The following is a 14269-nucleotide window of genomic DNA, read 5'->3' on the forward strand; positions in this document are numbered from 1 at the left end:
GGTGGGTTCGTTTGAACCCCCAAACCCTCCCCAAGCCTATGGGCCTATCCCACAAGAAAAAAAAAAGAACCAAGAGGGATACTCTACAACATGTGCCCACATTTTTGTTATTTTTACCACATCAAAACAGCAATGAGAAATACTAAATTTATTTGCCATGATCTCAGAAACATTCAAGCATTGACTAAATTATATCGGGTTCATCAATTTGGCCATGTTAGCATTGGTAGACGATAAAAGGCTTCACAATCCACAAATACCATGAGAGAGCTCTGAAATTAGGGTAAGGTGGGTGTTGTCACTTAAATTGTGAAATAGTATTCATACAGCAAGAAATAGGGCTTATATCTGTGCCATTAGAAGGAACTTGGAAAAGGGAAGCAGTACCAAATCCCTAATTTTGTCTATTGGGGCTCTGAACAGAAGAGCCTTCTCATTAGCAAAGAAAAGAGAGGTTGAGGAGGAACCATTTATTTAGAAGTTAAACCAGCAGGGTTCCCACGACCTGGAAAAGTCATGAAAAAGTCATGGAAATTTGTTTGTGTTTTCCAGGCCTTGAAAAGTCATGGAATTTTGTAAAAATGACTAAAGTCATGTAAAAAATTACCAACTGCACTTACTTTCTTTTCCTGGATAGGTTTGATTTAATCATGTTCAATGAAAGATATTTTCACTGAACCAAATAATTTGCTTCTCTACTGTCTTTTCACATTACCCTTATTTGTTCCATTTTGGCCTTTTAAATACATTCAACATACAAAGGAGCATTCAGTTCAGACGTTTATAATACAGCAGACATTTTAAACTTGAGTGAACATAATCATTTTCTTTACGCAATGTATGCTACACCTCCCAATCATATTTTCACATTTTACTTCCACAGTCTAAAGGTTAGAGGATGTACAGGATAAATTAATACAACAATCACAAATGAAATTGCAGAAGGGTAGCCACACATTAACACTGTATCCGTCAGCTGGGTCTAGTACCCAACTGAAACTCTAATGTAAGGCCATTCCATTTCTCCAACAGAAATCATCCCAGGCTACCCACATGAAATTGTCCTCTCCCTCCTCAACCCTCTCCCACCAAGTAAGAACCTTAAGACAAAAATATCAATATAAAAAGAACAAAAATATTTCACATGTGAACAGCCACCTTCCATGGGTACAAGTTTTGATGCCCCATAATGAATTTACTTCAAAAGAAAAGGACATTGATTAGAAATACATGTGAATAATTGACAGACAAAAACGCTTAAATTTTGGGAAACACTTGACGGGTGAGGAATTATTGGATAGAATTGGTCCCGGTAATGCAGCAAAAATTGTATCCTTAATTGCGGCTGTCAACATGCTGACATAGTTGTTGTTGGAGAAGGGTTAAGTTATACTATGTGTAAGTAGTATGAAAAATAATATAGAATGGTGCCATGTAGTGATACATGTATGCTTTATCTGCCAGCCAGGTCTTGTTCCCAACTGACACCCTGATGTGAGGCCATTCCAGAGATCCAGCATATTTCATGTATCAACTACAGTACCTTTTTACAGTAACAACAACCCACACGACCTCTCCAATTAAAGTCTTCTGTCTATAAACGCCCAAAGAAACCATATTTAAGCAGCCAAATTCAAATATCAGCAAGTGGGTTATCATCAGAGTTGTGACTTCCTCCACATCTAAGGATTGAAAAGACAATTTCAAAGAAGTCACTGTGATGCTCTGAACGTTACATGACCTCTTTGTTGTAAATTTCAATGGATTGCCATTTGCTGCAAGTAGATGAGACCTGAGGTGATGTTTCTTTGACGAAATGTCTTAAGTCTCCATTTGTTATTGGAGATTTAGCATGGTGATGATCTTTCACAGTCACTTTTTCCACTGGATGGAGATGTCATGTTGTTTATTAACGTATGCCGGCTGTGTAGTGTTAAAAAACGGCAGTTGATAGGGTACGTCACACCTGTTGGTGGCCGTCAATTGCAACAGTGGGCAAGGAGGCCCTGTCATGTCAGACCCAGTTAGGACATGTTCATGTGTCTGGATTAGACAGATCACATGCGCCAAGGTCAGAGTCTAAGATGTCTCATCTTTTCATGTTGGCTGCAAAACCACCAGCACCATGCAGATCGAGCCTGTTGTATCAGCTGCACCAAAGCTGTCCGGTTTGGGGAAAGTTTGTAAGGGGTGCTGAAACCAGGCCTTAATGTAGTGCTGGAGTCTTTTTGAAAAAGCTGGTACCATATCATAAAATACATCAAGGCTCTCCATGGCCACAGGTTTCAATGACTGCAAGGCTGAACGACTGTCATGGAGTAGTGATAACCTGCAGTGTCACAGGTCTCCACTTCTCGCCTGTTGAGACACCAGTGTTATTGACTTTCTGCTTGGTGGAGAGACCTCACTGTGATGAATTGTATGTCAAATTACTCCGTTTTTGTCTGGTTGGATAAGACCAGGTCTCAATTTGATGTGACTGCATTAATGATTAAGGGAGACTCCAGCTGTGATCAACTGTGACAGTCTTCTAACTAGATGGAGAGACATCACTGTTGTGAAATGTTACCGCAGTGACATGAAATCTTGAGCAATGACGTAACTGTTGCATGTTCTCAAATTGTTTCTGGAGAGATGGCAGGGTAAGGAATTGCAGCAGGCACTCTTCACAGCTGGACGGAAAGATGTTTTGCACTGCAGCATTCTGTTATTACTTGATGGAGATATATGTGGCAACTTTTCAAGTACCAACTTTACTTATGGAGTATTTACTGGTGATGCGCAGTACTCCTTTGTACGAAGTTCAGTGACGTCGCCACGAGAACCCAAGTCCTCCAGGATCATCGCTTTCTACTGATGTTTCTGCTCAAACAAACCGCAAATCACCCAGAAGGATCAGAGACCTCAGGTTTAATTCTCTCTCTCTCACAATCCCATCAAGCTTTTTTGAAGACGGTCATCACCATCTTGTAAGGAAGCTGTTCGCTCCAATACTTGAAGTCTGTGTAACACTGCTCTATGAGGGCCGTCATCAATTGCTAAAATCCTACCTTACAGAACAGTTTGTTTTGGAGACCTTTTAATATAGGGCAACAGAAATTAAGAAAAACAAATCTACACTCTATTCAAATACTGCAGGTCTCAGGTTAGCTTCTGCTTTCCAAATCATTAACACCAGCTGAAGAGTGTCTGCCTCTCATTTGGTTGTTCCGTTATTTGAATACAGCATAAAGACTTTTTTCAAAATCAAAATGAAATTTGTCTCTTCGCAAGGCATGTTTGACATTCAACGAAGAACAAATTCACTTTGAATTTGGCTTCTGCTTGTTAATTTTAAAGTAGACTAAAATTTAACCAAAATAAAATAAATCTGTAAAAAAAATTACAGGGTGTTATACAATGCCTGCATAGATCGCCGTCTTCTGATAGGTGGATTGTTGATCACATGTCAGTGAATTATTTGTTCTGTTCAATGGTGTCCGTTGAACAGAACTTCATTTCACTTGACTGGTTTCCACTCATATATTTCATTCACCATAAGAGAGAGGAAACTAATTCAGTCAAGCATTACCTGAAACTATAGTCCCACATGAATCTGTTTCACTAAATAGCAGTTAATTTGTTCTAAAAGAAGAGGATTTATGCAGGTATTGTATAAAACAAATACTGAATGTTTCACGTACCTGCAAGAGTAAGAATATTTTCATTCAATGACGGAATAAAAGATGAATTATTCTATTTCACTCAGCTTTGCCTTGCAGAATAGAACATTTCATCTATCACTTCATGAAATTATTCTTACCATTGCACTCGTAAATAATCATTATTTGTATATCATGCACAGTACATCGAATGGAAGCTGATTAGGTAAAAGTTTCTGACAAAACTCATCTAGTGAAAAGCAAAAAATATCAGCTATAAACAGAATCCAATGAAGTTTTAATTTGGATGTACAACTATACTATACAGTTTAAAACTGACTCTTTGCAAGTCCCAATGCCTTAATATTATTGATATTAATCTACAGCTCCCCCCCAAAAAAAATCAATTGATAATAGTTTCCATCCTAAACAAAAATGCTCTATGTTTCAAGACAAAATTGGTAGATAATGTGGATGTGATTTAGCAGATGAAATAAAAATGTTTTTCTTGCAATGCTTAACAAAAGACACCACTAGGAAAGGTTCCCCCCCAAAAAAGCTTGTTTTTGCAATGAGATAAGTATTAATGAAAATTGTATCTTTCTCTATAAACCTTTGAACATTGGAAAAAGACCCATCAACAATGTTACAGCCCCCCAAAATTCTCAATTTATAAAGTTCTATGAATACTCCTGTGAAAAACTTCAACCATGGGTACACTTGACACCATTTTGAATGTACAATGCATGTGTACTTGTTACAAACTAATGTAAATTTGCAATGAGAGCTTATTTTGATGTTGTTCGCACCAAACACTATGGAAGAAAACAATATGTCAAAATGGATGATTTTGCATACTCTGTAGCATATTTTCTTCCTAAATTAAGCATTTCTGTTAAGGGTATGTGTCAAAATGAGACTTGACTTCTCTTCTTTTTTTTTAACAATGCCGCCATGTACCAAAAGTGCACCCAGGACCGAAACTGAATATTCCCTCTTGAACCCTCCACTGTACTGTACATAAACCTAGTAGTGTGTTCATTGTAATTTTAAGGAACAGTAAGTCTATAAAAAGTAAACCAGGATGGATTTTCCAAAACTGGTGGGAAAAGAAAAATCTAAAATATTCTCAAGTGGATTTTGAAGGGTCCAAAAGGGTTAGGTTCAATAATACAACACCTGAACAAGTCCTTGTAATCTTATTTGTGGGTTTTCAATCAAATGTCATTAAATGACACGTATTTGTCCTATGCACAGTATGATTGAACCTCTCAATCACAAATATGATACTATAGTATGCAGATCATTCTTTTTTTGTGATCATATGAAATTTCTGAACTTTTCTTTGTGGATGTGCACATATTTATTCAGAAGGGGATTTACTCAGGATTTATGCAGGTCTTGTATTGAAAATAATGAATGTTTTACATTGCAAACATTCATTAGTTGATCACCAATGCCAAAATAAATTGACACAAATAAGGTCACAATGTGATAAGACTTGGTGAGGGCAAAGAGGCAAACTGGGCCTGTTGTTGAGAATGTTAAACACAGACCATGCTATTTAAGAATGATGAACATAAATTTATAGTGCATTTATGGCAATAAAGCAAACTTGAGGAGTCTGGCCAGACAGAGCAGGTGTACATGATATGGGCCTGTCAAAGACAAATGAACATGTACCAGCACATATTCAAATGACTGTACCCGAGTATCCAAGCAATATAAATGCTTCCCAAATCTAACCATTTAATTCCTTTACTGGGGGACGACAGCAAAACAAACTCATCTTTGCCAGCAGTGACAATAAAATTTCATCATGACTTCCCATTAAAATGCAGTCCTTTTGCATGAGAACAAATCTTTGGAGTGTAACCGACTCACAAAGAAAAAAAAAGCTTTACTGCTCAACATAATGAAAGATTCCACTTGAAAGTGAGGCAGAGGTACAACACTAGTTCACATGGCTTGCATGCATACACTACATGTGAGGCGATTCTGTGAATACTGGGGTGAATGAAATTGTGTACATGAATCAACCGTATGAATTACACAGGGAGAGAGAGATAACATGGCTTACACTCATCACAGTTCTCTCTGCAATATTTGTATAATTGTAACAACAAATTGCAACACAAATGTGGGCACATAGTGGAGAGATGTAAAATCCAACTTGAATAGAAATTGAACATTTTAAAATTATCCCCACAAAAAATCAAAACGTGAATTGCTTGCTCGTACTTGTGACAGATTACGCATACAATGACATGCTCGAAATGTAATTTCATTTTCGGTGTAATACTTTTGCCCCCCAAAAAGCCCCCGAATAGTGGACATATCTCTGCCATATAAAAACACGAGTCAAAGAAACAACCTACATGGAAATGGACTGGATTGGTGCCATGATTAGGATATAAGATGGAAGATGATAAGGATTGTTATCAGAAACTCCACTGTCAGACTAGCAAAACATCTCTGTAGCCCCAACTGGATCTTAATAGTTTTCACATTCTGTAACCGTCTGTGGTAAGATTAGAGACAAATAAATCTTACCTCTATTTTGGCAGGTAAAAGCACTGCTGGCCATCAGCAATAAATGGTTTTAAGATGACAGATCTGATGATTACCATAATATTGCTTCAGACAATTGCCAAGACCGTGTTCTTGTGGCCATTTTCATAAGCCAAATGTACAAGCACTTTCAGCTTGCATTCAATTAGCTTTTACCAGAGTGAAATTCAAGGCAGAAGCATTACAGAAATTTAATAACGGCTATGTTCCTTTTTTGCAATGGAACACCCAGTAAACATGCAGATTATGTGTGTTGGGTGTGGCTTGTACAAGCAAAAATAAACAGTTGGAATTGACCTATCTCTGGATTTGTTGAGCGGCTTCAAATCTGAGCAGCAGCATGTACAGAGTCAAATGTAAAAACCGACAAGAGCAGTTGTGTATCATTTAGAATGTGATGTCTATCACCATTCTCATCTTTGTCAGCATCCATCAGTCATTCAATATTGTCTGAATATTTGTTCATTCGTTAAAATCAAAGACTCCTCCATTCTTTAAGGCAACAATTTGGGTCTGAGAGGCCATTTTCACTATTCCACTGTTTTTCTGTACATTGTTTCACTGTATGTGCACTTTCTTCCACTTCATTCTGATCATCAGGGAATCTTGCATCCATTGGCCTTTTAAAATGACCCCTTTTGGATGATTTTGTTGGTGGTGTAGCATTCAGAGGGTGTATGGGGTATTCACACCCCCAGTGTTTTCTTACAAGAGCCCCCTTGTTTGTTGCACAAACACTTCATTTAGCATCACAAAGGATTACTATGACCTATTGCTATTGTCTGATACTGTCCACTTTAAAAAGTTTTCTAGAGATTTCACGTCTTCCTGGATTTGGCAGAGGTTGGATGACTACTAAAAAAGGACTCATAAATTCTGAACTCACATGCTAAGAGCCATCTTCATCTCCAAGCTACTTTCACCATCAAAACAACATACAGAAGTAGCCTAACATGACGGTATAGTCGCCAGGTCAATCATTTTGCCACCTATTGGTAAGTCTGATCGGTTTTCACAGTAAGTGGTGAAATAAGGGATGTGGCCACTATACGGTCACGCATGTTAGTCCAATATATGAGCCATGTTGTGGAGCTAGGCTATGCCACCATTTGCCCAAAGTTTTTTAACAAAAGTCAATATATTTTTTACTGCAGTATAGACAAACAGGTGTTTGTATGCTGTGATAAATAGTAAGCATCCTGGGGTTTGTAAATGTGGGGACCCTGTTCCTATAGTAGGAAAGAGAGCTACATTTTAACTTTTGAATTGACCTTGGTAGATGATTGTGACATCATGCTCAATAACTTTAGGGTTGATCTCAAAAAAGGGCAGGGTTTGGAGTTTTGAGGGAATTATTATGCGGGGGAAACTGTAAGTGTTTTAACACATGACACATGGTGGATTCAAATTTGCGTGGCTAGTTTATCAGTAAGAAAGTTTCATTTTCTCACAATTTACGATTTGATATTTCCCAAAAGTAGGGGCAGCACAATAAAAGGAGTTTTGCCTTTGTTTTTTAGGGGACTTACCAGTTTTCAAGATTAAAATGACAAAAAAATGGGGGGGCCCCAAGCATGCAATACCCAGTATCCGTGAGTGAGTCGTCCTCAAAGCTTACCTTTTTTTCCCAGAAGTTATCGGGAATCCCTCCATTTCGTCTCATCTTGCTCCTCCCTGTTGCTGCAAAAATTCACACGTAGATGCACTGTTGCCATGCACTTTTCAATTTTACAACTTAACTCTCTTCTTGATCTATAATTGGAAGGAAAAAAGGTAATAAATGTGAAAGTATGACCGATTGGCCTTATTTAAAACAGTACAGGCCTCGTCTGGAAAATAGGCCTAGCATGGCATTAATCAGTTTCCGTCTCCAACTTGTCTCCAACTTACCACAACAATCCAACACTGCTACTCCTAAATTGACTAAACTAAGTAGTCCACAAGTTTGCAACACCTACCTCATTTCTTCAAGACTTTCTGCGTATGTTGGAGGAGTAAATTAGGACCACGCTTCAGTCGGTTGTGAAGAAAGTACAGTCATGTTTTTTGAAGATATTCGTGCAACACCGCCATTTTTTTTACTCGAGAGCAGCTTCCAGCACGCACCATGTACACGGTAAGGCAGTACGGAGTCGGCAAGAACCCCACATTCCAACAAACAATTACTGATTGTTCTGTTAAGCGTATGCAAGACCGCCACAATGATGGAGTTCATATTCCCACCTGGTGCAGCCAATCAGCAATTTTTAAATCCTGGGCAAATCTCTAATTTGCATATATACTCTGAATAATGTACAACTTCTTTGAATCGATGGCTGATGACATGCGTTCTTGACAAAACACGAGTACATATACATGTATATATTTGTATATCGGGTGTATAATTATATCGATGGAGGCAACAAACATTTGTATTTTATGCTGATTACTTTAGAATAAATATTTGGGAGACTATCCAACAGCTCTAAGCTTGTGCCATTTTTTTTTCAGAGTTAGGCTTACCACTTGACGTTTCAACGATGTGGCTTGACACCTAATGGCTTTCCGTACCCTGCAAGTACTTTATCCTACTGCCCTGAAAATAACCCGGGAAGTGAAACTGCAGCTCATTTAGGTGGAAAGAAAAATCTGAAGATTTAATCGAGTGCGTCAATATTTCAACTGCCTGCTGTATAATTTTCCTGAGCATATGTTCTATCTTTAAACTTCCCATAAAAAACAAAAACAAACAAAATAAGTAGACTCTTCCATTCATCTGTGAAGCATTGCAAAAAAGTACTTTGTCCAAAGAAATGCCAAATAGAGACAGCTTCATCCAAAGCATTTCAGAAGTACAATCATCTGAACTACCGATGTAAATTGTTCATGACTTTCTTTGTACTATTTGTTTTCTCTACCTTTCTTAAGTGTTTCACTTTTACTGTTTGATTTTATTATGCATGTATTCTTCTGGTGGTAAACTCAGTGAGTTTTGCATACACATGAACGCCTAATAACGCTAATGTAAGACTGCAAGTGGCCACTATAGAAAAGATCTTTGGGTTATCTACTCGGTCATTAAAATATCATAAGTTGTACAGGAAAAAAAGCCCACGGATAAAAAAGTCCAGCGGATACGAAAATAAAACAAATGTTACTTTTTGAATGTTATCCACCGTTATGTACTCTTGTCTGGTACATGTACTGCATCGCCAGGACAGTGCAGCAGTCATACGGACTACCCTTCAAGCGCTGCGTGCCGCGCCCACGCGTAGAAATATCTTTACGCTGATTGGACGAAAGTTTCGGGGAATTTTTGGGGCACGGGCCGGGCACACACGTACACGTGCACAAACGCGACCTCGTTTCGTCATTGGCTGAATGACTTTTCAGGACTATACACACCGTCCAATTAATTATGCCAAATGCCCGAATAATATCATCATTTAAGAGCAGACAATTTTGGGGTCGATTTTATTGCATCATATCGTTTCTCACTAACAGACTGGCGACATCATCTATCGACAGCCCATCATCGATCGGCGTAGTACTGGGGATTCTTGGCGTATGCCCACCGGCTTCTCAAGCTTCGTCTGTGAAATTAGTATTCCCATCTTTTAGGCTAGCAGTGTTATGTTTCGAAATATACGTTGATGGTACGTAGTTCGAATAATTAATATAATAACTTCAAAGTCAGGCCAAATCAGGCGCAGCAGTAATTAAGCGGAGACGAAGTGCGCACGCAATAACCCTATACCGCGAGAGGGCGTTAACCACTGTCAGCATTCAATTTTTAGCATGCAGCGTGAGGTTTTCGCCAGCTGGAAGAAAGCGAACTAAGTAAAGAATTTCACCTTGAAAATGATGTAAATATGTGTCAATTTTCAAGGCCGTATTATTTTTTTCTCTTCTGCGCCCAGCTGCTTATACAATTGTGTATATTGTGTATAGGCCTACATGAAAATGCAAATTTTTTTGTGTGCAATTGTGAATTGACATTACCGGAGCGCTGGATTTAGGAATAACTGAGGCAGTTGGCCCACCACTAAGTTACCTGACTATCTGATTGTATCGGGGATGGGGACCCTATTTCTTGTCATTTTAATCTTGTAAAACTGGTCAGTCCCCCCTAAACCAAAGGTAACGCTCTCTTTATTACGCTGACCCTATTTTCTGGAAATTGGAATAAAGAGAAAATGTGACTCAACTTCTTACTTATAAACCAGCAATGCAAATTTGAATACTTCGCGTTTCATGTGTTAAAACATTCAAAATTTCTCCTCATAATATCCCTCAAAACCAAAAACTCTGCCCCCTTTTCACAACATCACTCCTACAGTTATTGAGCATGATGTCAAAGTCATCTATAGTCTACCAATTGAATCCAAAAGTTAAAAAGACTACGATATGTACATGTAGGTCTAGTCTCCCTTCTATTATACCATGTAATGATGTAGGAATGGGGCCCCGAATTTACAATCCCTGACTGTTTGATATGCGTGCACATGTATTATACTAAACATAGGCAATTTGTGTTTTAGGGTACTTAAATTTTATCATGGCAGATCACTGTTTAGTTCATTTTACACTCTCGCTGTGACATAGTTTTGACTAGTCTGTGTAACAAGGACATTATAAATTACCTGACCATGTCCAAACGTTACAAGAGGCGATTTGCAGAGTTCATGTTACTCGGACTATGTTTCCACAAGATGCTCCAGAGTTTAAATGTTGTTTTCATTGCTCTGATATTTTGCATTCGATACACATGATTTAATTGTTTTTTGCTTTTGTCAGTTATGTTTATTCACTCAGCCTGGGAAGGTTTTTTCCCTTTATGAAACCGAAGGATTGAACGTTTATTTTTGGTGGGCGTTTTATTTGTTTGCTAGAAAATTTTAAATTCTGACCAATTTTGGTACTGAGTTGTGAAGACGTACACTTGTTCATTAATTACAACTCTTATTTTCAATGAATTAGTTGGACCAAATGATGCTACTTAATTTTGTACTGACACAAGAAATGGCTGTAGTCTATAGAAATGGTGACTTGGTGAAATTCTTAAAGATAATTCATTGCAGACCAGTCATTTACTTGTATGTCCTGGTCTTTTGTTGTTTATCTTTGTAGGGATATGGACTCAAAATATGATGACAGCTGAAGACTTCATCTCATTGGAAGTTAGGAATAGTCGTAGGAAATATTGTACACAGCCTGATGCTGGTCATGTAGCCTACAATGTAGGAATCTAGACCATAAATGGTACTGACCAAGATACCAGTTGCAACTTTACGAAGCTAAGTCAGCTGTGAGATACTGATATCTTGTTCCGGTGTGCTGGAACGTCCAAGAGTTTTGAAGGTAAGGGTTTTCTAACAAATTTAGTTTCATAATGATTTAATTTTCTTTCACCAGTTCCTAGTGCTGTAAGATCACAAATTATTGCAAAATCAATTCATCCGTCCATCCATCATTTCGTAAACTTCACATAGGCCACCAGAAATTAAGACATGTTCTGCAAAATGGTGGCCCTTTGTTAACAAGGGAATAAATATGTGCTTGGCTGGTTGTGCATTTCAGACCGGTTCAGGAGAATGGACACGGCTAATGCCAGAGCCGCAGATGAGGGCATTGTCAGCGTTCGTTCTCCTGAACAAGATCTTAAATGTTAGTTTCAGACCGGCGAAGCACATATTCATTCCCATTCATAAATACCTTTTTTATTCAGAGTGTCAAAAGAAGTCAGCATATGATGGATTTCCCATGTTTTGTTCCTGAACACCCCCATCCATTTTATGGTATATTCTTTTTGAGTATTGTCCAATAGAATCCCCTCTAATGAACCTGATGCGCATGGCGCATGACGTGCACACAGACTCCTGATCAATCACTCAGATCTGATTAAACTGTCTCATATCCATGTGCTAGCGCGTGATTTACATAGCAGACATTATAACTTCTCAGCAGGCATTATCAAATGTTAATACACGGTCACATTCTGTATTTCGACCAATAGGATCAGAAAAACTGTCCAAGGTATTTATAAATCGTGATTTGTTGGGGTTGTTATTTCATGAAGTGAACAGCATTAAGTGAAATCACAATGTCTGATGAAATGAGGGTAGTCATGACTGATGTCTAGAGCATTAATGGCCGTACTCAACCTCCATCTTGATCAGAGTTGAATAATTAGCCTTTTACCGGTACATCAGCACTTTTGACAGATATGAACACCCTATAAATCTTAGCCACCTAATAATTAACAGGAAGTAAATGAATGACACCCTAATCTTTGAGGAGATTTGGAACTGGTGACAAAAACATAATCACAAAATGAAAGTGAGTGTCTTAGCTCAGATATCTGGTCCTGTAGTTGGCAGTTGTGAGCATCATTAAATTCCTTCAAAATGTCAACAATTGAAAACCAGCTAGTATACTAAAATATGTGCAGCACAAGTTTGAAACAAGTGCAAGAAAAGACCACAAACCATTATGTTTTTACAAATTGAACTATCACATTTTCACCAAGCGCTTTTACAGAATCCTCAGTCTAAAATGCCGATGACGACAACTTTGGGATGTCTGCGTGACTGTGACGTTCAAAAAAAGTTTAGCTGCTTTGTGGGCTGTTTGACCTTTGACATAAGTTCCAATAGTGCCCCTAATACATGTAAGTCTCGTAACCTATAGTGGGTATCAATCATGAACAAACGTGGCAATCTCCCGTAGCAAAGCATATCAGAAGTATTAGTTACCAGAAATAAAGCTGATGGTTGGTACAGAACTCAAACGACCACTGGTGTGCTGAGTGCTGTACCGAAACTTGGCTTAAATTTTGTTAAATAACAATTAAACTGCAGTTTGCTATGGGAGGATACCATGTGTGTTGATTTTCAACACCCACTATAAGGGTACCCAAGTGAATACCACATGCACACAGTTACATGTACATGTGTAAAAGGCATTAGGACAAGAACGTGTTTACTCCTTTCGTGAGCACCACTCTTCCTGGGTCAAAATGATGTTACCATTTGGTACTCTATCCACTCCGAGCAGGAACAAAAGAGAGCATGTTTTTAAATGTAATTGGCAGTCGTTTGATAGGCAAGCACCGCATAGGGGCACGAGTTTATGCGTGTTTGATGCGGAGCACGCTGAGTATGCACAGTGAATTTAGTCTGGATTATATGGTCTTCGCATGCATGCTGAACACATGCAAGAATCCGGTTGGAAAACTTAGTGCCATCTGTGTTTCTTCAGCTCAGGACTGTGCACTTTAGCTCAGGACATATAGGCCACATGACATAGGGGGCCCAATCAGTCTGTTATGGTGTACACAAATAAGAAGTTGTATACTGTTGATGCAACCAACGTACTGATTATTTATGGTGGATGAAGGGATTGAAACCTGGTAGATATGGCACAGTTGAAGTGTTCAAATGATTATGACTCCATTTAATTCGCACTGGTAGGTAACTAATATGCCTGCAAAATGTTCACAGTCTGCCTACTTGTCCCCAAATAATCATTTGTATAAATTTGAAGATGCAAGTTAGTGTTTCAAATGACCTATTAGCGGTTTTGAAAAAATGCGATGAGAGGTACCGGTAGTGTATGAGAGCATCCGTGGCTGGAGGAGCGGTTTGGATTTGTGGCTCGTGCCAACAAAATCTTATGTATGTGTGGTTAACTCAGACAGCACTAACAAAAATCTGTTCAATATTGAGAGGACTGGGGCATGAGAAAACAGTGGACAGATAGGTCTACCATGGTTGCCAAGGCAATGCAGCTGACTCTTGTTATTGCAAATGAAAAGAGCCTTGTAACGGGGGTTAATTACAATGTATGCAGCCATACACCTCCAATATTGGCAATAGATTTGAGACTGAATAAAACTTGAATCTTCATTTCATTGAGATACATGTACAAGCACACAAGGGAAAACAGGAGGGGCAGTTTAGTCTGTACCATGATACCCACATGCTACAACTTGTTACTAATTCCAAGTAAATTAAAAGCCTTAAACACAAAACAGAATCGAAAGTAACTTGGGTGTTAACCACTACCTGCCGGGTGGA

General features: G+C 38.5%; 2 long non-coding RNA genes across 5 annotated transcripts in view; one reads left to right on the forward strand and one right to left on the reverse strand.

The window, feature by feature from the left end:
• Window positions 1-8412, reverse strand: part of LOC110976171 (uncharacterized) — a 12787-nt gene extending 4375 nt beyond the window's left edge. Inside the window, exons 1-2 of the long non-coding RNA XR_002597803.2 lie at window positions 8171-8412; window positions 7831-7964 (exon numbers count right to left, since the gene is read on the reverse strand). This is a non-coding gene — a long non-coding RNA (uncharacterized LOC110976171). The remainder of the gene's footprint in view (window positions 1-7830; window positions 7965-8170) is intronic.
• A 1112-nt stretch (window positions 8413-9524) lies between these two features.
• The window catches only part of LOC110976195 (uncharacterized), a 49853-nt gene continuing 45108 nt past the window's right edge, over window positions 9525-14269 (forward strand). For 2 of the 4 annotated variants that reach the window (XR_015424586.1, XR_015424585.1), the window contains exons 1-2: window positions 9974-10057; window positions 11322-11552. This is a non-coding gene — a long non-coding RNA (uncharacterized LOC110976195). Of the gene's footprint in view, window positions 9848-9973; window positions 10058-11321; window positions 11553-14269 lie in introns of those variants that run through there. The other 2 variants (XR_015424587.1, XR_015424588.1) reach the window with 2 other exon arrangements.

The sequence above is a fragment of the Acanthaster planci genome, linkage group LG02 (genome assembly GCF_054643075.1).
Source record: "Acanthaster planci isolate LZ-2023a linkage group LG02, COTS_SCS, whole genome shotgun sequence".
NCBI lineage: Eukaryota > Metazoa > Echinodermata > Asteroidea > Valvatida > Acanthasteridae > Acanthaster > Acanthaster planci.